Below are 22451 nucleotides of genomic sequence, written 5' to 3'. Positions count from 1 at the left end.
TGTTCTGAGCTCTTCTTGTTATTGACGAAACTTTACAATTCTGATTCGAAACAATTGTACCGTAAATACAAATACCAAACATCAAGTTATTCACTCATGCATTATAAATGTTTGTAAATATGTTTGTGTGTGCTGTATGTGCGTATTAAAAATTTGCATAACTGCTCCGCTTAATGTCCGATTCTCAGACCAGCCATATTTATGTACTGCTATACTTGGGATCACTTGTTAAATCTTTTATGATGTGAATATGAAAAGTTTTGCCAAATCATAGACTTCATATCCAAAGGGCATTTGAAAGATTTAATTTTATTTCAGTTTTCTTTTTTTTTGGTGCAAAGAGAAACAAGTTGAAGAATAAGGATGGAAAACATTTGAAATGTTCATGGATGTGAATGGCATTACATATTTTGCGCAATTATAATTAGCATATTTTTGGGCAATTTAAAATTGAATAATATCAGATAAAATGGGAATTTATAATATAATTGAAATCTAAAGCCTAGTCTATACGTCACATTATTTGAAGCAGCAACCTATTCATATAAAAATGTGGGGCAATTGTTAAAATTAGAAATTAGACTAAAGTTGAGATTATTTTTTTTCCTGAGCAGTTCGTTTACTGTCTTCATTATTTCAAGAACAGCTTGCCGCCGACACTTAGCGTAAATAAACTTTCCACATTTTTATAGTATACTCTTAGGTTCTCTAACCAATTTTCAAATTATAAATAAACCCTTAAGAGTGGCTTATAAGTGTATATGTTTATGGTATATTTATATAAGAAATTGGAAACATGAACCTACTCGGTTTAGCAAATTCGGTATATTGTAAACTTACTATAAGTTTGGTATAAATATAATATAAGATTATATTGTAAAATTGTATCGTATTTAGTTTATATACTAAAGCCTTATTTTTAAAACTTACAAATTGTGAGGAACACATAAAAATATGTTCTAAATCGCTCAATATAAATACCAAAAATTGGGAAAAATTGTACATATTATGTATTGCATACTTTCAGGATTTAATAATATTTCTTAATTGATTTTTTTTCATCATACATACTAGGAAGAACACTTCTTCATGGAAGTATATTAAAAAGTTCATTACTTTCATTCTGGCTTTTAGACTTGCGAATGATTTTCTCTTTTATTTTGGTTCAGTTTATTTGGAAATTCATTGTCTGGTTGGCCGTAATGAGAGTGGAAACCACATACAATTTTTCCATGGTTTCGTGGGTATTAATTCTTGGTTGTTTTTGGGTTCTGTGGTAGCACAGTATGTAGTTGCTGCCGTTGTTGTTGTTAAGACGATAAGCCTATTAGAGTAATCCCTAAGAGGATGTCTAGAGGTTGGCTGCTCTGCAATGATGGGTGCTAAATGATGTTGATGGACGATATGAACTTGAGTATTTTTTGGTGAGGTTCATTAATTACCTTCGAATTTGTTGAAATAACTTTTCAACTTAAAATGTGTGGCGGTCTTATAAAGTCATTACAAGAAATGCTAAGCGAACAGCCTTAAAGTATTCCACAAAAATCTTTAAAGCATTGCGGTTTGATAAAGAAATTAACATTTTAATGTAAGAATGGAAAAAAGCTTTTTGAAATTTGTTGTTTTCTTTTTAAATATTATTTGTTACTTTTCTGGCATTATTTTCTCTCGAATTTCTGGAATAAATAAAGAATTATTGGTTGCGAACTTAAAATTACAAACTAAGCTTAGATTTTCTTAAGACTAGTGTACACATAATGTTGGAGTCATATGTAAAGCTACTTTTTCCACGTTTCTGTTAAGCATTTATTTGACATATTATAAGGCGCTTCAAATAATTTGTTATATAACAGAAAACGATTGATTATACATTCATACACAGCAATGTACAATCTATATTTTGTATAGCATAGCGTTTCGTTTATGTTTTAAAAATGGTTTTGGGTGTTTAAAGTGAGAGTTATTGCAGAATTAAGAAGATAACTCCATTTCGAATATGCGTATCTGACTTAAGGTCTGATTACATGTTATGCTAGAGTCATATGTAAATCATTTTTCCAACATACTTTAAGGAGCTTCAAAGATTATTTTATTGAAGACACACGTCAATTAATATATTTATTAAAATAAATATAATATAAACATTGTATAGGCATATTATTTAGTATTGTATAGAATATACAGGGTGAGATGAAAAAACTGCAACTGCTGTCATTTCTAAGCCCCTCGCCCGACAGCTGAAATTATTCCAGTGGCAGCTCTTTACAAGCGTTGGTGAGAATTTTTCAGAAAAAAAGTTATTCGTGATGGAATTCAAGCGTGATAGTGTGATTTATTTATATTTGGCTGGAAAACAACAAGTGGCTATCGTTAGCGCACTCCTGCATTTAAATTTGAATAAACCTTTTGTCGTGATATTGGTAGCGTAGCCCGACGTCAAGGAAGTGGACGAAAGAAAATAGTAACATCAGCAGAAATGGTTCTAAAAGTAATGAAGCGTGTCGCATTGGCCGAAAAATTGCTCGTGAGATGAACATATCGCAATATTCCATTTCGCAAATATTGAAAAATGAGCTCGGGCTTAAGCCATTGAAATTCAAAAATGTGCAAGAACATACACCGCAACAGAAAGAAAATAGACTCCAAAGAGCTAAAGAGTTGCTTCGTTTGGCCGAAAGTTGGCCGAATTTGGTTTTCTCCGATGAGAAAACATTCGTTGTCCAGCAGTTTGTAGACAAAAAAAAAAAATGATCGAATCCTGGCATCAGAATAAATGCCTAATATTATTGCGAAAATATTATGAAGAGTGTATTAAAGCCTTGGGCACGCAAACATTTCGGCCGCAGACCTTGGACATTCTAACTGGACTCAAATTTAAATTCAGCAATTTTTCAGATACTTTTTTGAGGTCCCAACCATTTTTAAATGAGTTTTAGAAATATTTTATACCACATAATAAGTATGACATACAAAACAGCAATATTCTTAATGCTATATTCCAAGGCCTAAGAGTATACCATAAAATGCCAAATAAAAGGTGGAAATCATACTTTAGATTTGACTTTAACAGGACGTGTAAAGTAGACGTTGTTCGCAAAAACTTACAACTAAAATCCACATTCCGTAAAAAATCTTGGAAATGAATAGTTTCCAACCGAGAAACTATAAGCAATATTAAGATTTTTCCAATCATCCTAAAAGCATGCAACACCTTTTAGGCAAATATGTTTTAAGAACAGCAACAACAGCAACATCAACAAAAACCGAGCATTCATTCATTTCCCATTTCCATTTACACAGGATTTGGGGAAAAACAGGTAAAACAGGAATACATTAAAGCCGACCACATTCAAGTGTCGAAGGAGACGTACTTGGGTCTGAAAGCAATTCGCAACAATGGTTAAAAGAAAACATTTTGGCTGACAGATGCATACTCTCCACACACACCAACACACTCGCTCTCCCACACATCATACAAAGTCTAATGACCCGTACAGAGTGTTCTACTTTTTCTCGCTCACAAAGAAGCATTAGTATGCACTTCTTGTACATTTTTGTTTGTAACTTTTGAAGAAAATTCAGAAACCAACTTTAGTTCCTCTTCCTGTAGTGTAGAGTAAAAGCTGCTATGTGAAATAAAAACACAACGCTTCTTATGTGTGGGCCAATAAAAGATGGTTGTTGATATTTCCTCAAAAAAGAAAAACTTAAAACTAGAATGTATGAAAAATAACTTGAAACCCTCTTTGGAAAACTCATTCATCGGAAGAGAAATGTAAAGGGGGGAGGGGGTTGAACGGTTCAGTCTCGTTCCTGCTTAGTAAATAGCCTTTGGCGTTCTGACAACTAAACTTCACAAAAAATCCATTTTCAAATGAACTTTTTTTTTTTGCTTCGAGCTTCAAACAAATGCCGATGTATGTCGATGCAAAGGCAATCAACCAAGCAGCGCTAACCGCTTCTGAATGCCGCCCCCAACACTGGGTAAGCGGCCATTGAGGTAGCTGTGGCATATTCTCGTCGATGCAACATAATTGTTATGACAGTAACTGTCATGTTGAGCGCTTTAAAGATTGAATATTTGATACGACGACTCTGGCCTTTCCACGAACGATGTGGGTTGCTATGCCATTGCATTGTAGTCTGCTGCAAATGGGGCTACGTCATAATTTTAAATCAACTCTGGAGGCGATTTTTGCAACATCATTTTGAATGGCGCATGAATGAATGGAAATGTCTGCCAACTAAAGCGAATGGATGTTTGATGTTAATAATTTCGGAAATGTGGGGTTTTTTTCTGTTTTGTATTTGAACAAACGAAACGAACTACGTCAAGTCTGGCCCGCTCGCCTGCTGCATAGGCGAACGGAAATTGACGTTTATAAAATAAACTTCATTTGCAAATGTTTGTGCTAATGACTATTATTTTTGTCTATGTCTGTGAGAGAGTGTGGGTATGGGTGTGTGTGTATGTGCATGTATTTTGTGGAAATAAATTAGATCAAAATAAACAAATTGTGTTTTTACCGTTTATTTTTGTGGTTAGTTTTGAACAGACATTGTTTATAATAGCCAGTGGGAATATACCGATATGTTTGTTAAATTCGTATTTATTTTTAGTGAACTTTAATATTGTGTTTGTTTAAATATATCATATAATGGAATAGCATTAAATAATATTGAACTTTGATAATTCATTTAAGAGCCTAAAAATATGCACCATATTTGCTATCGAAAACGGGGTTACATTTGCATTTGGTTCGCCTTTGGCAGTCATCGATTGGTGTTTTACCAACTTTTACTAAGGTTCACTCAACTTTACAATGAACTTATAATAACGGAAAAATAATGAAAATGTTGAACCTGTTTACTGTTTGTAGTTGAAGTAAAAAAGTAGAGGGTCTCCGAGGACGGAATTTATCCTATAATTGATGATGGCATCCGTGACTGAATCAGTATGAATGCCACTCAGGCCTTTTGATCTAGAGGCTCTCTGTAACGAAGCCAAATGATTGTGCTGACGTACGAGGAGGACATTCGCCTCCCTCATGTGATGGTCCGTTGGTTTTATGAGGAATCGCCCTGTCGCAGTTCTAAGGGGAGCATTCTGGCAGGACTGGATGTTCTTCCCCCGCGTAGCACTAATATGCGGAGACCATACTGACCACATACCGACCTATAAGGGGTCAACTGGGTCTCCTTGCCGTACCCAAAGTGCTGCCAGCTTGCGCATAAAGATCCATGTTCCTACTTTTCATTTTTCGCAGATATCTATTAATGCGCGGACGACTTCAACATGGGCTGAATGTGAACCATTGGATCCTGGGTAATTCTTGGTCGGAATTAAATTTCCCTTTACGTGCAGATTCAGTTGTGTTCTCATCTCCGCAGACCATGTGGTAAAGAGTATGGCAGTTGATTAAGTGGCGGATATTATCTTATTCCTCGCATCGAAGTTTCCTACTTCAAACTCAGAGCCCGACGCCATGATTATCCAAAGTCTGTAAGGGAGGAATTCCGCAAAGGTAGATGTTAAACAGTTCCGGAGATATCACCCTACTTTGTGGGACTTCTGTTTCACTCTACGGGGTTTAGACTAATTGTTCCGGAATTCCACATACGACACACATATAGTTGATTATGCAACATTTCAAACTTGGCCGGAGGGTAGTTCTCTCTTCAACCTCAAACAGTGTGGTTTGGTTGACGCCTTTTATAGATCAAGGACTACCAACAACGTGATACTGTGTTATGGATGGAGCCCGTGTTGATGGTTAGCATCTGGATAGCTGGGGAGGAGTAAAGACTCAAGAGTCTTTGACGACAGAAGAGAAATTGACCTGTATGATTCACCTTCGCCTCCACGCCTGGTTTCAAAAGCGGGACTATCTGGTCCAGTTTCCAGACTTCGGGAACGAAGCGGGAGGAGAGCTGATACGACGTAGTACTCTTCGCTTTGGGATGCTGGACAAATTGTCCTTTAAAATATCCCGTACCTCTTCGGATCAGTCGTTAAAAGTGACTGAGGTCCAATAAAACTTTTCCCAGGGCTCGAGAGCTATATAACAGCTACCCACAGTTCGGTTCCAATGCTGTAGTACTTCAGATGGTCTAACCACATTTATTTATCTTATACTCCTGTGCCAATTCACTTATTCTGGGATCAGTAGGGTCATTTTCTAGTCCCACGTCCTCTGTTAAATGTGGTTTAATTTCGGCTATTCGACAAATAGAGGCTGCAGTTTTGTGATGTTTCGAAAAATCCTTTCTGCTACCCGAATATCTGTAGGGTTGGACAGTTCCACGGTTAAGGAAAGTGCGGCGTTCAGAGGTTATGAGATGAGGCGATCTGCTTTGGGAGACGATTATCGAGAGATGGTCTGATCCCAGAGAAATGACGGGTTGCCAAGCCCCGTCAGTTAACAGACTGGGTGACAGTGTGGTTAAGTCTGTTCTTATCATCCTTAAACTATGCAACATCTTTTACTCATAGACATTTTAAAACCGACAACATTCCATTAATCTCATCAATTGAATAATAAGGAGAGGAGTAACTAAAAATTCAACACTTTATTACGTTTAGTATAAAAATTGTGGTAGATTTTTTAGTTTTTATTATTTCTATATATGTATAAAAAAACTTGCAATGGTATATTCAAATACCATTGCATTTTTAATAGTTTTATATATTTTTGTTTGCTTTAAAGTCTCTAATCCATGCGAAACACATTCATCATACGAACAATTCTTTTGGTTTGTAATATGGCAATGTTTTTGATAGAACAATAAAATGATTGCAAAATATATTTGCATATGAATGTATGACTTATGTTTTTTCTCCCATTTTTGGATTGAATAAATTGAAAATCGTTTCAAACGATTAAACATTTCAAACATTGGTTTCTGGTGTTAGATACAAATAATAATAAATGGTCAGGACACTGGGTGGTGTGAGGCTCATGCAATACATTGAACGCGATAACACAAGCCAGAAAAAAAGCCAACCGTTAACGCAAGTATAAACCACAAAAATATACATTAACAATAAGTAAAAGCAAATGTTTGCCCAGCGAAGAGGAACGAACAACGGCAGACACGAGAACACAAATGACATTTGAATTGCTTGCACACCTTGTGGTGGTAGGAGGCCTATAAATTGTTTGCAGGAGCGCAATTCAGACATGGACAATCCAGAATACATATATCACATGAAAAGATAACATTTGATAGAGGTAGAGGCTGTGGAGGTTGGAATGGAACGACAGGAAAAAATGATGAAAAAGTAAGGAAAACCATCACCATGATGTCAGGACTTTTTGTAGATCCTCCTGGTTAAGAATGAAAGCAACACAAAAAAGGACATTACAGCCTGCAGATGATGCACCAGCGACTGGAAAATATTTAATATCCCATTGTCCAACAACAGCAACAACAACAACAACAATGAGCATTTGATGTTGATAAGCTGCATATACAACGCATCCTTTGTTGATTTTTGCCATGAAAGCCTATTCGAGAGAAAGGATACAATGTTGATGACGACCGGATGGATGGATAGATGACAGAATATGTGGAGGAGACCGACAGACAGTCAGTTTGTTTGTTTGTTTGTGACCAAAGCTGTTAATAATATGTTTTTATTATGGCAGGATGAGTGTTTAACATAATGTCCGCCATAAATATTGTCCATGTGCCGTAAGGGTGCGGGGGTAGGACAGTGTGTTTGACACTTTCTACCTCTCCGCCTGGTCACCAATGGCCATTTGTTGTAAATTTATGTTGTGGTTTTATTCAAAAAAATTTTTCTAATGAAATATTTATCAACAATGACACATCTCACAACTCATCGCCATTATCATCATCATCGACGGTGACGTCGTCGGACTAAAAATCATAAATTGAAATCCCATTCAATTGAACTAATAGACACACGTTGTAACTGACGTGCATTGGAAAAAAGGTTGATTGACAATGCGTCCAGCCTTAAAGCACTCTCGAAAGGGCTACCACCTACTATTTTTGCTGTCATAAATGTCAAACATCATTTGGCAAATGGAGCATTTTTGTCATCTCTCACCAAAGATGAGGTCTCCTTTAAAGGGGGCCTAAATGTAGAATGTTAACTCTCAACCACCCTCCCAAACCCCCTTTGGCAGTTAGCGAGTCGTTGTAATAAAATCATATGGCTGTGTTTATTGCTGGGTCCATAAAGGCGAGATATTCATTCTGTACTCATTTTCGAAAACCGTTAAAAAGGGACAGCAATCAAAACGCATATTTATTCTCCCTCCATCCCAGTGCCTTTTCATGGTTCATAAAATCAGTTACAATACTGTTTAATGTTCTCCGCCGGTCCCAGTTGCAGTAATAAAAGTGAACGATATAAAAACGTTTGTTATTTTAAAATGCCAATAAAGAGAGAGATATAATTGGAGTTGTAAAAAAATAGACAAGGAGTTTGATCTGGCAGCTTAGGGGGTATGGTGAGTTAGGCAGTTAATTGTTTGTTTTTTTTTACAAATCAACAAGTAACATTTCGATGTTGATAGGTTAAATTAAAAAATTATTAAAATAACCAGAGTGGACCTTGATTGGGAGCAAAGGGGAAAATATAGAAAAATATACAAAAAAAGGCGCAGAGCCAGAATGGGAGAATAATGCAATGAAGAATTTTAAGTTTTAGGCTAAAACTTTGACATAACAGGGACACATAATATTGAGTGCATATTACATTATATAGAATCTGGAAAATGTTAGTTTTATTACGATAACCAATTTTTCCTTTATGATACCGATAAAAGGCCAAATTAGCAGGTTCTTCAGGAAGTTCGTACTCAATGGGTATAATACTCAATAATAATATGCACAAAGAATTTAATATTATGGAATGGGAGTTACTGATGGAGAACGGGATAGATACTCCAAAGGATATTTGGAAATTCGAAATTTAAAGTTACGAAAAGTTCTAAAATGGTACTAAACTTCTAAATTGATACCATTTGGTGCCATGTGAACGAATAAAGCTAAACAATTGAAATTTGGAATGAGAATCTATAATGGAAAATAAGTTATATATATGAAGGCGATTTTGGAAATGCGTACTAAGTGTGAGAAGTGTACTAAATAGTACTAAATTTAGAATAGTTTGTTTTAGGGCGAACGGATGAAGCTGGCATTTTGAAATTTTGTATAGGTGTCCCTGGTAGGTGGTAGGTTTGCGATAAAGAGGAAATGTGTACTACGTGCGCACGAAAATCACAAATAGTACTATATTTGGTATTGGGTGCACAGTTAGTGCTTGAAAACTGAAATTTGGTATAAGGGTTACTGTTACACACTGTTCATGTGTACCCTGGACATATGTTTCGGAAATGTGTGCTAGAATTATACGAAGAGTATTGAATGGCACTATATTTGTTATTGGATGATGATAAGATTCTGAAATTTGGTATTTATATTACTGTGCTTGAGATTGGGCGGTTTGGCGGATTTGCACATAAAGTACCAAATGGTACTTAATTTGATATTGGGCTAAAGGAAAGAGATAACATTCTGAAATTTAATATTCAGGTCTCTGTTAGTATCTGGACTTGAAACATGAGGTTTTGGAAATGTGTGCTCTAATTGTACAAAAAGTACTGAATGGTACTAAATTTGGTATTGGGTGAAGGGATAGATATGAGATTCTGAATTTATTAGTGGACTGTTGAATATTATATCTAGCTATTTTTTTTGCATACTTTCGAATTAACAGAAAATTAAATAATCTCCATATCTCCCCAAAAACTGTTACTGCATAAAAACTTGAGTTTAACTAATGACCACATACTCGGCCATATGGTTGCCATTGATGGTCCTCGATATTACCAAATGTGGATTGCGGTACAGCCAACAGCTGCTGCTAATTACATTTTGTGGTAAATACTCGCTCATCAAACTGCCATTGCAAATAATATTTGCAGCAGCAGCAACAACATCAACAATAGAGACCACAACGAAAAAAATACCAATGATTGGAAAAAGGACTGTGATTTACGATGTAAACTTCCCTTTAACAGGATATCAACGAAGCTAGCCATGCTATCTTTTCAATATTTAATGATAAACAAATTGAAAAAAAAAATGTCCATTCCCCCTCTTGGCAATGACCGTTGACTTGTTATACCTTATACTTGCTGTTGCAGGATAATAAGGATATGTTGTGGTGTTAACAGTTGTTGTTGTTTTTTTCGTTTTGTTTTGTTGTAGACGAAACCACATTTCAATGATGGATGACGGATGGTCCAATGTTTAACATTAAACATGTGCTGCTCCTACTGGCCGGACTTAATTATTGAAGCAGCAGCGTAAACGACTACAACCTCAATTACCGGACCAGTCTGTCGGCCAGCCAGCCGCTAGTCAACAAGGGTAACTGGATAACTGTTTTCCCAGCCCAACTTTCCTAAACGATAATCACTATGGTTATTGCTGTTGTTGTTGTAATTGTCTTCCAACATTTAATTGTCCATACAACATTGATTTTTGCATTCAACCAACCACAAGCCATTGCCTCCCAGCTTAGCTGGGTCTTGAGGAATCTGCTTTTAATCATCATCGAACAATTGGCGCCACATTGAAGATTCCTCCCATGCGAATGGAAGCTATCTGTCTGTCATGGTTAATTTCCCATTCCGCTTTTAAGGTTTCCATTGCTTGTTTAACAAACAAATGATTGATTTTTAATTAAAGCGAAAAAATTTTCGAATCGTAATTAAATACTTTTTGATTTCAGCCACCCCAGCCCCCCACAATCCCCTGTGTATTTTTCCCAACTATGTTTGGGTATTTTGTTTTTCCATTGACCTCCGACCGGAACATGGAATTTGCTTCATTTATTGGCACGCAGACATCATCGTCGTCGTTGCCGTCATGATCAGCATCTCGTTTTAATGACTCTTGGCTAAATACCATTTAATAAAACAAACACAATGCTCGTCGATGAAGGGCAATAAGGAGAAGAGTCCTTCAGCATTTGAAGGAATCTGAGGGTCATTAATATACGATAGTCAGTCATGTTGGATATTTTGTCATAGCGGGTGGGGGGAACTTTTTTATTTGTGTTTAACAGCAGCCAGAAAAAACGATGGACGTTTATGCGGAGATAAATGCGTATGTGTGGGGTTGCAAGATAGAGAAATATTGAAAGATAGTGGTGGTGGGTTAAAACAAACAAAGGAACACATTATCTGAAGCTGATGGGTTATTGAAATAATTAAATATTGGTGAGGCCTTGATTCAGGCTTGGTGGAAAATAGAGATAAAAATAGAAAACATGACTTTCGCCCATGGGCAATTCACCACACCATGCATACAATCACCATCGATCACTAAATTCACCACCAGAACTGCTCGGACTCTAGAACTGCTTGGAGAGTAACTCTCTCGATGTTAATGTCTGCGAAACAAAGCCCTGATATATACTATACTTTTAGTTAACAAATTGTGTGAAGCTCCTCAAAGTATGTAGCTTTACATACGACTCCTAACAATATGTTTATACTAGCCTTAAGTGTATTGTTAAACGGTGGTGAAGAGTGGTCTTCTTGGCCGACCTTTTAAAGGCCTTGGGATTAACTCGGAGAGTAATAGTTGCCAAAGATATGTTATTTTACTACTGTTGCTTTATTTCTTTCCAACATCATTCATTGAAATATATTTCAAATAGATATAATAAATTTGTTTTTTTTTTCATTTTTTGTAAAATAAAACATGTCCATTTCCAAATCCGCATCGTCTTTCAAAACAACCAAGGCTCAAAGGCTTCATAGCGAACTTAAGTCTCGCATAGATGAAATCTACAAATTAGATGGAGAAAATCTAAAAGTTTTGGAAAACCTAAAGAAAGAAGTAGGTGAGAAAATGAAAAATCTCCCAAAGCCGATGGCTACCATCACTCCACGACATGAACGTTTAAATCGAATTGTCAGAGCTCAATTGGCTGATGTCGATGCAATCGACGTGAATAATTTTCGTCAGCGTCAAAAACTCTTCGATACAGTTCAGTTATTGGAAAAAGCAAATGCTGAAAAAATTGATGACATTCAGGAAGCTATTCGACTATCGATGGAGAGAAGCAATCAAGAATAAGAATCTAAAGAAGAGAAATTTGAAAGCTTACACAGAAAATCAATGGAAATGGGCAATTCGAAGAACACGGAACGTGGGATGGGTAGGAAGGATGTGTAATGTTTGGGATGGGTAATCATGTAAATAAAGATGTAGAATATTTGTTTGGGGAAAACAAAAATTTGAGGAATTCTAAACATTGAGAGTAGAGACTTGATTAACCTAGCTAAGTCATCTAATTGGCGTATTATTAATGACATAATGTATACGCCCCAGTTGTCACAATTAAATTAAATTTAAAATTTCAAGCAGATTAAAATTAATTGTCTGTTCCAGACCTGTAAAGAATGTAAAAGATTTTACTATAATAACCGATTTTTCTTTGACGGGGACATTTTATTATTTTATATCAAATAACATTGCTATAGAGTGCATGATATCACTTCGAGAAGGATTATATTAAAAAAGATATATATCGGAGACGATTTCCACAAATTGCAAACGTAAGTCCCGAAATTCACTCCATTTAGGCTGATATTAGTCATTATTTGTAAAATAAACCTGAAATCGCAATAAGGATATATGTGGGAGCGATATCCAAATCTGGGCCGATCTCGATAAAATTTGGCAAATGTATCTCTATAAGATATCTGGCATCAAATATTATTGTTGTCAAATGCATATTACGAGTGTGAGGGACTTAAATAACAAATCGGTCGGATGTCCCAAAATTTAGGACTTTTGGACAGATATTGGCCATTTGGTGCACAATTAACCCGAAATCGGTTGAAGATATATTTAGGAGCTATATCCAAATCTGAACTGAAATTTTGGCAAATTCATTTCCGAGCCCTATAAGATATCTGGTACCAAATATCATTGTTGTGGAGTGATATTACGAATGTGAGGGACTTAAACACCAAATCGGATGAAACATATATATGAAAGCTATAGCTATATCTGAATCGATTTTCACCAAATTTGATGTACTTTGTACATTTGGACTTATATTGGCGATTTGGTGCACAATTAACCCGAAATCGTTTGAAGATATATGGGAGCTATATCTAAATCTGATCCGATTATCACCAATTCCAATAGTGTTCGTCTTTGGGCCAAATTAATATTGTTTGAAAATTTTCATCTTCATCGGATAATAATTGCGACCTGCATTTTGTTAATAAGAATACATGGACAGACGGACTGGCATGCATAAATCGACTCAGAAAGTGATTCTATGAAGATCCTCAAAATTAACTATGGGTGTATCTCGCTTCCTTCACCATGGTACAAACAAATGTACAAAGACAACACCCTGACCACTATGTGGTCTAGGATATATAGAGAGGGTTTATATCTCCTGAGACAAGGAAAAATGAAAATACAACGGATTTGGTTAAAAATTATGGTTGCATTCTTCAAAATATCGCAAATGGGGACTATAAGTATTTTCATTAAGATTTATATCTAATGTGGCTATTTTCGATATTTTAAAGAAAGCAGCCATAATTTTCAACCAAAACTGTTGTATTTTTATTTTTCATTGTCCTCTTCTCTCTTCTCTCTCCTCTCTTTTTCTTTTTGGATAAAATGACCAGTACAAATCTACCTTTGACTCCATTTTCTCATATCTCGGTATTTTGAAAGTTTGAGAAACAATTTTTAAACGTAGATCGGACTCTTCTTATTTCGTATTTAGATTTGTTAGAACAAATTTTTAATGGACGAGTTTTCTTTTTATGTTTTCTCTAAATTTTGTTTAAAAAAATTAGAAATAATTTTTATCAAAATAAGATACTTATTTTACAATTTCTTCGATTTTTCCCCGTTAAAAATTCGAAATTGAAAATACAACTTGTGGCACATCTTCTCGAAACATATTTTTAAAACTACCCCCGTAACTTACACATCCAAGTGAAACGATAAGGTTTTGATTTCCCAACCAACCAATGTTGAACTGCATCATTATGATCCCATTGGTGGCCATTAGTTTATATTGAGTCAATAATAAAAATCTCATATTTTATTCAAATTGATGAAATGAGCTTTGTTATTAGGTGGAGAGTGTGTGGTGGAAGAGTCGGAAGAAAATAATTCAGCTATCACTGAAACAAATAACCCAACAGCCAATAAGAAAACAAATCCCTTGTCTAATATGGAAGGTAAACAGAATGCAACGGATGGCGGTTAAGGGACAAAATGATGTGAAGACAAAAAAACATCAAAGACAACAGTTGATGTTATATGACAAGTCTCTTTCTCTCTCTCGCTCCATATCTTCATATTACCCATAGTAGACGGTAAGATGTTGCTATTTTTGTTGCCACTGTTGGAAGGACATTAAGTAATGCTCAACGGGACACTTTTAGCTTTCACTTTATATTGGCCTGATGCTTTCTTTGGATTTTTTGGGTTTATTTTGCTTCGTCGTTTACATTTATGAACTACTTCCCATTTTTTCACTTATCCTACGCATTTTTTCGTTGATTTTTTATTAAGACGCAGGGAGCCCTGGCTCAGCTGTGCAAAGTCTAGCAGTTCGTTCACAGTTTTTGGTATTTCGGTAGCATTGCCTTTATCTTTAAATTGGTTTGTAGTTTTCCTTTGGTTTGTCTTTACTTCTGCGTTTTTTTTTCTGGAAAATTGAATCCTTTTCAAATTCCCTTGAGAAGCTGTTAGGTTGTGTCTTATTTTTGTGTGCTCTTTTTTCATATTGTGTCTTTATCAGGGGATGATGAGGGATCGAGGAATGTCAGACGTTAGTTGGACACTTTGGTACGCACACCGAAATTTGACCGCATACGGTTTTGTGGTCATGCATTTCAAACTAGGAAATCACAACAAGCAAGAGTATCGTTTTGGGGCACAGTGGGCAACGGAAGAGAAAGGTGTCATTGAATTGTTATGCCCAAGTCTCAAATGGCTTGGAGGATTATCTTTATTTTTCGATGTTTAAGATTATAAAACTTGAAACAGGATTTTCGTAAGTCGTCTATTAGAACAGGACCTTTTCAGGTATTCTATATAAAGATGTTTTCATGCCAAAATCGTATTTCCTCATGAAAAAATGTCAATCCTACATTTTTTTAAAGCATACTTTAAGGTGTGAACACATAAGTACTTTGACTGTAAGTTATATATGGATTTTTTCTAACTATGAGCCATCTAGTGTCCGGAACCTTTATTACCTTAAATTAGTGGCTATACTTTACTTCATTCTGATCTTGACTAAATGTCAGTACAATATTTGTGACCATGCTACTGAACGCAACATTCACTACATGCGTTACAGGGTGATTAACCGTTATTGTTGATCATCAATAGGTTTGTGTATATGCTATTGAAAACTGGGCACTTTGGAGTGTGACTAGGCTACACAGCTGCAATTACCGGTACTATTTTAATGGCTTGTTAAATTCCTGCGCCAGAATCGGCATTTTCATCTTACTTGGACTAGTGAGGTGGTTTTTAACTATAAAACGTCGAAAACTACACAGGAACGTTCGGCGAATAATGAGTCGAAATGTTCAAACAGGAAATTGAGAATTTCTTCCCAATACTTTGCAACACCAACCAACCCGATACATCGCAAACGCTATACAGGGTGAGATGAAAAAACAGCAAACAACTTCAGTCTGCTGTAATTTCTAAGCTACTCGTCCGACAGCTTTTAAAATTATTCCAGTGACAGCTCATTATATTGTTTAAAAGCGTACAAAAGCATTTTTGTGAGAATTTTCCAGAAAAAAAGTTATTCGTGATGGAATTCAAGCGTGATAGTGTGATTTCTTTATATTTGGCTGGAAAACCACAAGTGGCTATCGTTAGAGAGTCTCGTACCATCGCTCGTTACCGTGATACTGGTAGCGTAGGAAAAAAAAAGAAAACAACAACATCAGCAGAAATGGTTCGAAAAGTAAAGAAGCGACTTGATCGAAACCCGTGACACAGTAGCCCAAAAATGGCTCATGAGCTGAACATATCGCAATTTCCATTCGGCAAATATTGAAAAATGAGCTCGGGGTAAAGGCTTTGAAATTCCAAAAAGTGCAAGAAGTTACGCCGCAATAGAAAGAAAATAGACTCAAAAGAGCTAAAGAGTTGCTTCGCTTGGCCGAAAGTGGTGAACTGTCGAATTTGGCCAAGCGACGGGAAAATATTCGTTGCCCAGCAGTTTGTAAACCAAAAAAATTATCGTCTTTACTTGCCAAAGAAAATGTGCACTTTCGGTTGGACACCAGAACTCAAGCACCGGTCATGATGATGGTGTGGGCCGCCATAGCAGTCGATGGTCGCTCTCTGCTCGTATTAATCGACCTTGGCATCAGAATAAATGACGAATATTATCGCGAAAATATTCTGGAAGGTGTATTAAAGCCTTGGGCACGCAAACGTTTTGGCCGCAGACCTTGGACATTCCAACAGGACCATCACACTCAGCACGCGCCACCCAAGAATGGCTACAAAATGAGGTTCCTCGCTTCATTTCCAGCGCACAATGGCCACCAAAATCTCCGGATACCAATTAGTTGGACTATTTTGTCTGGAGTATATTAGAGAGCAAGGTTGGCACTAAAAAAAACCAAAGTGTCGATCACATCAAGCAAGCGCTTCGCCGGGAATGGGCCAAAATACTGCAGAGCAACTTTCTTTCAATACTATTCAGGTGGTTTTGTCAATGGATAGCATACCTTTTATGGGGTATTGTAGTTGGAATAACTTATTCAGTTTCTTAAAAATGGGAAATGGGAATATAAAACATTTTCGGCATATCTTTTAACCACAGAAAATCTCCTGTAGACGGATTTCTATTGCTACGAATCATACCTTAAGGTCTTCTGTTGTTTTGTTTTGTTTTGGGTCTTCTGAAGGTAGACAATTTTTACATATTCTCTAAAGGTAAGACCTCTTCTTCAGGTTTTCTATAAACAATAGAAGATAATCGTAAAAAATCTAAAAGTTTTTCAAAAATATTATACATTTTTCAGATCTATAGAATATGTAAGCTAGAATGATTTTGTAAGGCAGTACGTAAGGATAAATTTGAATAAATGAGATTAATGTCTTGCCAACATTTGAATAGCCCAGAACCTTTCTCTGCACCTTCTATAGATCCTCTATATAAAGGAGACCTTAACAGACATTTTCAGGTCATCTGTTGAGATGAATTCTTTCTTATGCCTTATGCTATAGACTAATGTCATTTATAAATAGAAGACCTCTTTAGGACCTTGATAACTAAAAATTTTTAAGCCCTTTAATAGATGGAATGTATTTCCAGTGTTTCGGCACACAGAAGACTTTCTTAGGCAAGGTTGGTAAAATACTTCTTCAAGCTTTCTGTAGATATAAGTCCTTTAGCAGGTATTTTGGAAGTAGTCGACTTTCCTCCCATTTTTTTACAGATATTTGTGTCCACTGTAACATATAGTGGCGCTCTTTAGCTTTATCTTTCATTCTATTTCGTTCACATAACACATTGACAGATACTCTAAGAGGATTTCTTAGAGCTTAACCGTAATTTTAGTATAATTTTTCAATTCCAACTCACAACATGGTCCATTCTGTCACACAAGTCAGTGGGATGTGAGAAGATATTTGAAATTCATTTGAAAATCTTCTAGAAAATGACTTTTAAACAATTTGGTTAAGCAGAGGAAAAAATGGTTTTCAAATTCGCCAAGGGAACGACACGTACGTTTGCTGGCAATGCTGCATGGATGCACGGATAAGCTAGCCATTGAACCAGAAACGTTTCAATATGACGATGACTATGACTTGTCTTCATATTCAAATGACGGCATTTCATGGTAGCCACGGCATGGCAGTAGTATTTGGTTTCACAAAAAAAGAAACAAAAACCCCAATATCATCGGTGTTTTTTGTTATCTCTGTTGGTCTGTGGTGTTCCACGAAGGTTTTTCTTTCATTCATTCAGTCATTGTCTTGCTTTACTTTTGCTTTTAGTTTTACGCAAAACGTATTGAATTGTCTTTCGTTTTCAATTCGGAACTACGTTCTGGAGTATTTCGTTTTGGCTGGCAAACAGAGATAAATTGCAGGCGTATTTCCTCCTCCATTCAAATATTCTTTCGCCTGCACAAAAAGCTTTTGGTTTCGGTCCATGAATACAGTGGCTGATCTGGTGTGCTATTGTTTTGGTTGCCATCACCCCCCTTCCTCACCGTGTTTTCATCGTTTGGCTCGTTAGGGTTTGCGGTATGCGTTAATGAATTTGCTTTTGGCGGTACTGTTAGCAGTTGTTATTGCTGAGCCGTCATTGATTGTTCGTTCGAGTTTGCATCGGTGGGAGACGGTGGTGGCAACAATATAGGCTCGAATGTTTATGCTGGTGATGTGCAAAAAACGAAGCTTCATTCTCTGACTGACTATACGTGTTGGCTGGTTATTGTTACGCATTGCACCATACACCACACCTAAAGCAAATTGCTTTGTGCGGATTTCGTGTGTTTGTATTGATGTTTGTCTGTTGCTATGGATTTTACCTCTTTTTTTCAATTTTCATTTAGCAACTAACGGATGAGTTGGTATTTTGTAATTTGCATTTGAAAAACAAAAAAAAAAAAAAAACAGTGCTATCCGAAAGATATTAAAGGAGTATTGAGATTTTCCTGTAGGAAGGACATCTATCGATGAAAAGATCATAACTTATAAAGTATGTGAGACAAATAATAAAACTTGCTTAATCTCTTATCAAGAAGCATCTGAACTATTTTTGTAGGAAAAATTACCACACAGGTCTATATTAAAGTAAGGAAGCGACTTGATCGAAACCCCCGTCGCAGTGGCCGAAAAATGGCTAATGAGCTTAACATATCGCAATCTCCATTCGGCAAATTTTGAGAAATGAGCTCGGGGTAAAGCCATTGAAATTCCAAAAAGTGCAAGAACTTACACCGCAACAGAAAGAAAATAGACTCAAAAGAGCTAAAGATTTGCTTCGCTTGGTCGAAAGTGGTGAATTTGGTTTTCTCCGATAAGAAAACATTCATTGTCCAGCAGTTTGTAAAGCTGAAAATGTGCACCTTTGGTTGGCCACCAGAACTCAAGCGCCGGTTATGGTGATGGTGTGGGCCGCCATAACTGCCGATGATCGCTCTCCGCTCATATCAATCTACCGTGGCATCAGAATAAACGTCGAATATTATCGCGAAAATATTGTGGAGGGGTATTAAAGCCTTGGGCACGCAAACATTTTTGCCGCAGACCTTGGACATTCCAACAGGACTCAGCAACATCGCACTCAGCACGCGCCACCCAAGGATGGTTACAATATAAGGTTCTCCGGATACCAATCCGTTGGACTATTGTGTCTGGAAAGCAAGGTTGGCACTAAAAAATACCAAAGTGTCGATCACCTCAAGCAAGCGCTTCGAGGGAATGGGCCGAAATGCGCAGAGCAACATTTGGGCAGCGAGTGACGGTTTCATTGGCCGTTTGAAGGCCATAATTCGTGCCAAAGGTGACCAATTTGAACAAATCTAAACTTATTCTAAAATTTGATAATTTTTCCGACATTTTTTGCTATCATTCAATGGAATTTCGCAAGTTCGCCCTGTATTTGGCATAGCCTCTCTTCAGCTATTTGATTTCACTTAAAATTCAGATTCGATCTTCGACAAATTTTCAATATCGTTTCACATTCTGACGTAAGCCCCTACATCTTCCTGAAAAAGTGAATTAAGTTTGGTATTCCCTCAAAAATTGTTTAATGTAGATTTGGGTCCTGGTATAACCCCATGAAAGGGTATCTTCAAGTTATAGGTTCATTGAGGTTCCTAGTCGAATTTTTCACTCGAATGGGTTACACGTGGCATTTTCCATTGGTAACCGGTAAAACCCTATCTCACAAAAATATTCCATATTTTCTAATATTGGCATTAGTCCATGGAACTTCAAAATTTTCTTCAAATTTTATGGAGTTCGAGGACAACCGATCTGCCTATAATTTATACTTACAGGTGTTGAAGTGTGTAAAAGTCTACCTAGTTTTTCTTCCATCATTTTACCCGATGTGTGGTACTAAAAACCATTCCAATGGGCATCACTGTTCTGGCAACGGCTTTTCAATCGCAACTTCTTTTTTTTTGTTGGTTTGAAATAACCATACGCAAATGAGTTGCGTATGTGGCACATGTTCAGAGATTTCCAACGAATTATCACACAAATTTTCAACAAAAGGAAAAAGAAGACAAAAACAACAACAACAGCAGCAGCAGCAGAAAAAAACACCAAAACCGTAGTAATTGATTGCAAATTGTGGAAATATTTTTAACAAATCCATGGAAATTGTGTAATTTACGATAATTTACCATTGTTCGAGATTCAATTCAATACTGTTTCCGCTGAGCCAGTTCGACAAAATGGGCGAAAAAAAGATTGTAATTTAATTTATTAATCAATTTTTTTCGCTATGCCAAACGTGCATTAATTCATTTTAATAATTCAGTGGAAAAAAACATATTTCAGTATTTGTTAAATCCGTTTTTTTAACATTTTTCCATTTAAATGCAGATGAACACCATTTGGTTTCTGGCGATCATTGGTGGTGGTAAAATGCGAATGCGTATGAATTTTTAATGACATTCAATTGAATTCGAATGCCACACAAAAAAGCAAAATAAAAAAAAAATCGATAATGCATGAATCGAAACCTTATAATTTAATGGACGAACAAACAGATGTGTTCGTTGGAAACGACAACAGCCGGCTAATGTTTGCAAATAATTCTTTAAATAAATGTAATTAAATGCTGTTTGTGGCCAACCACAGAAATGATAAACACTCAATTTTGTTTTTGTCAAAGGCCTTCATTATGTAACTGGCATTTGAAAATAAAAATGTAGAAAAAAAAAAACAATAACAACAAAACAAATTAATTAGTACAATTAAAAATTAACATTGTGTCCGAGTGACAAATTTTAATTATTCTCTATAAATTATTTATATTCAAATGAGAATTAAAAAAAAAATAATGGGATAATTGTCAACATAGTAAAATAGTTAAGCAATGAATAAAAACAAAGCAAAATGGAAATGGAATTCAAAATACTAATGTACGGTCCGTCATTTTTAATGTCTCCACATGAGCTACACTAAAAAGTGGACCTATATTGGACATTTTGTGCAAATGCTGTTTATATTCTCTAAGAACTTGGATCGTCAATCCAAGTTCTGAATCCATCAGAGTACTAAAAATGAAAGCTCATAAAATAGGGATCTACACTAAAAAAAGTTGCAATGCAAGACGAAACTCTCCTTATCGAGAACTCGAAATGTAAAATTACAGCATATTCGTTTGGATATTGTTGCTGAACTATACAAAACAACGTAGACCGATATAAATAATCAGAACTCTGAAATACTCGCCAGTGTTTGAGTAGAGAGTAGAACTATGTCGAATTTAAGCGGGAGTATTCTTAAGAGAAAAACAGAATAGAAACAAGTTAAAAAGTAGTAAGTCGGGCGGGCCGAACTTTGAATACCCTCCACCATTTGGAACGATTTTGGAAATTTTCAAAAAAATAACATCCGTTAAAAATTCTGTTAAAATTTTAAAAATACCGAAAAATAGCCCTTACATTGGGGTCTCTACGACGTGAACCTACATAGGCTTTGTTTGTCATAAGCCATTACCATATTCAAATTCGAAACTTGAAATATACGGTGAATAATGTAGGTAAGATCATCAAAATATCGTATATAGGGAGGTACCGTTATATCGGAGCTATACGAAGACCTGGACTTCTGTTACAGCCTGTAGCATCCATTACAAACTTCAAATACGACATCTCAAATAATTTCGGTGAGTATTGTACCTAAAATCGTTAAAATACCGAATATAGCGATGTACTTATACATGGGGGCTATACGAAGACCTGGACATGCATAGGCAACTTTCTGTCATAGGCTGTTGTATCCATTACGAACTTCAAATACCAAATTTGAAACAATTCCGGTGAATAATGTCACTAAAATCACCAAAATACCGAATATCGGGAGGTACCGTTATATGGAGGCTATATGAAAACAAAACAAAAGTGGCAAAATAAACATGTCTGCAAAATTTTAGCCTTCTATCTCGATTCGTTCGAAAGATAGCGTGATTACAACAACAGACAGACGGATAGACAGACAGACAGACGGACATCGCTTAATCGACAAAGAATTTTACGCTGATCAAGAATATATATAATTTGTTGGGTCTTACATCAGTATTTCGAGGAGTTACAAACGGAGTGACAAAGTTAATATACCCTCCATAGTATGGTGGAGGGTATAAAAATGAGTTGACTCTATTATTCCATTTCTCTCGAAAAGAG

At 36.1% G+C, this 22451-nt stretch overlaps 1 protein-coding gene across 5 annotated transcripts in view; it reads right to left on the bottom strand.

The window, feature by feature from the left end:
• Positions 1-22451, bottom strand: part of LOC101893749 (protein sprint) — a 452096-nt gene that overhangs the window by 27242 nt on the left and 402403 nt on the right. The gene's annotated exons all lie outside the window — the stretch shown is intronic.

This window comes from Musca domestica, unplaced genomic scaffold (genome assembly GCF_030504385.1).
Source record: "Musca domestica strain aabys unplaced genomic scaffold, Musca_domestica.polishedcontigs.V.1.1 22, whole genome shotgun sequence".
NCBI classification, from domain to species: domain Eukaryota; kingdom Metazoa; phylum Arthropoda; class Insecta; order Diptera; family Muscidae; genus Musca; species Musca domestica.
This window is presented reverse-complemented; position numbering and strand designations above follow the sequence as displayed.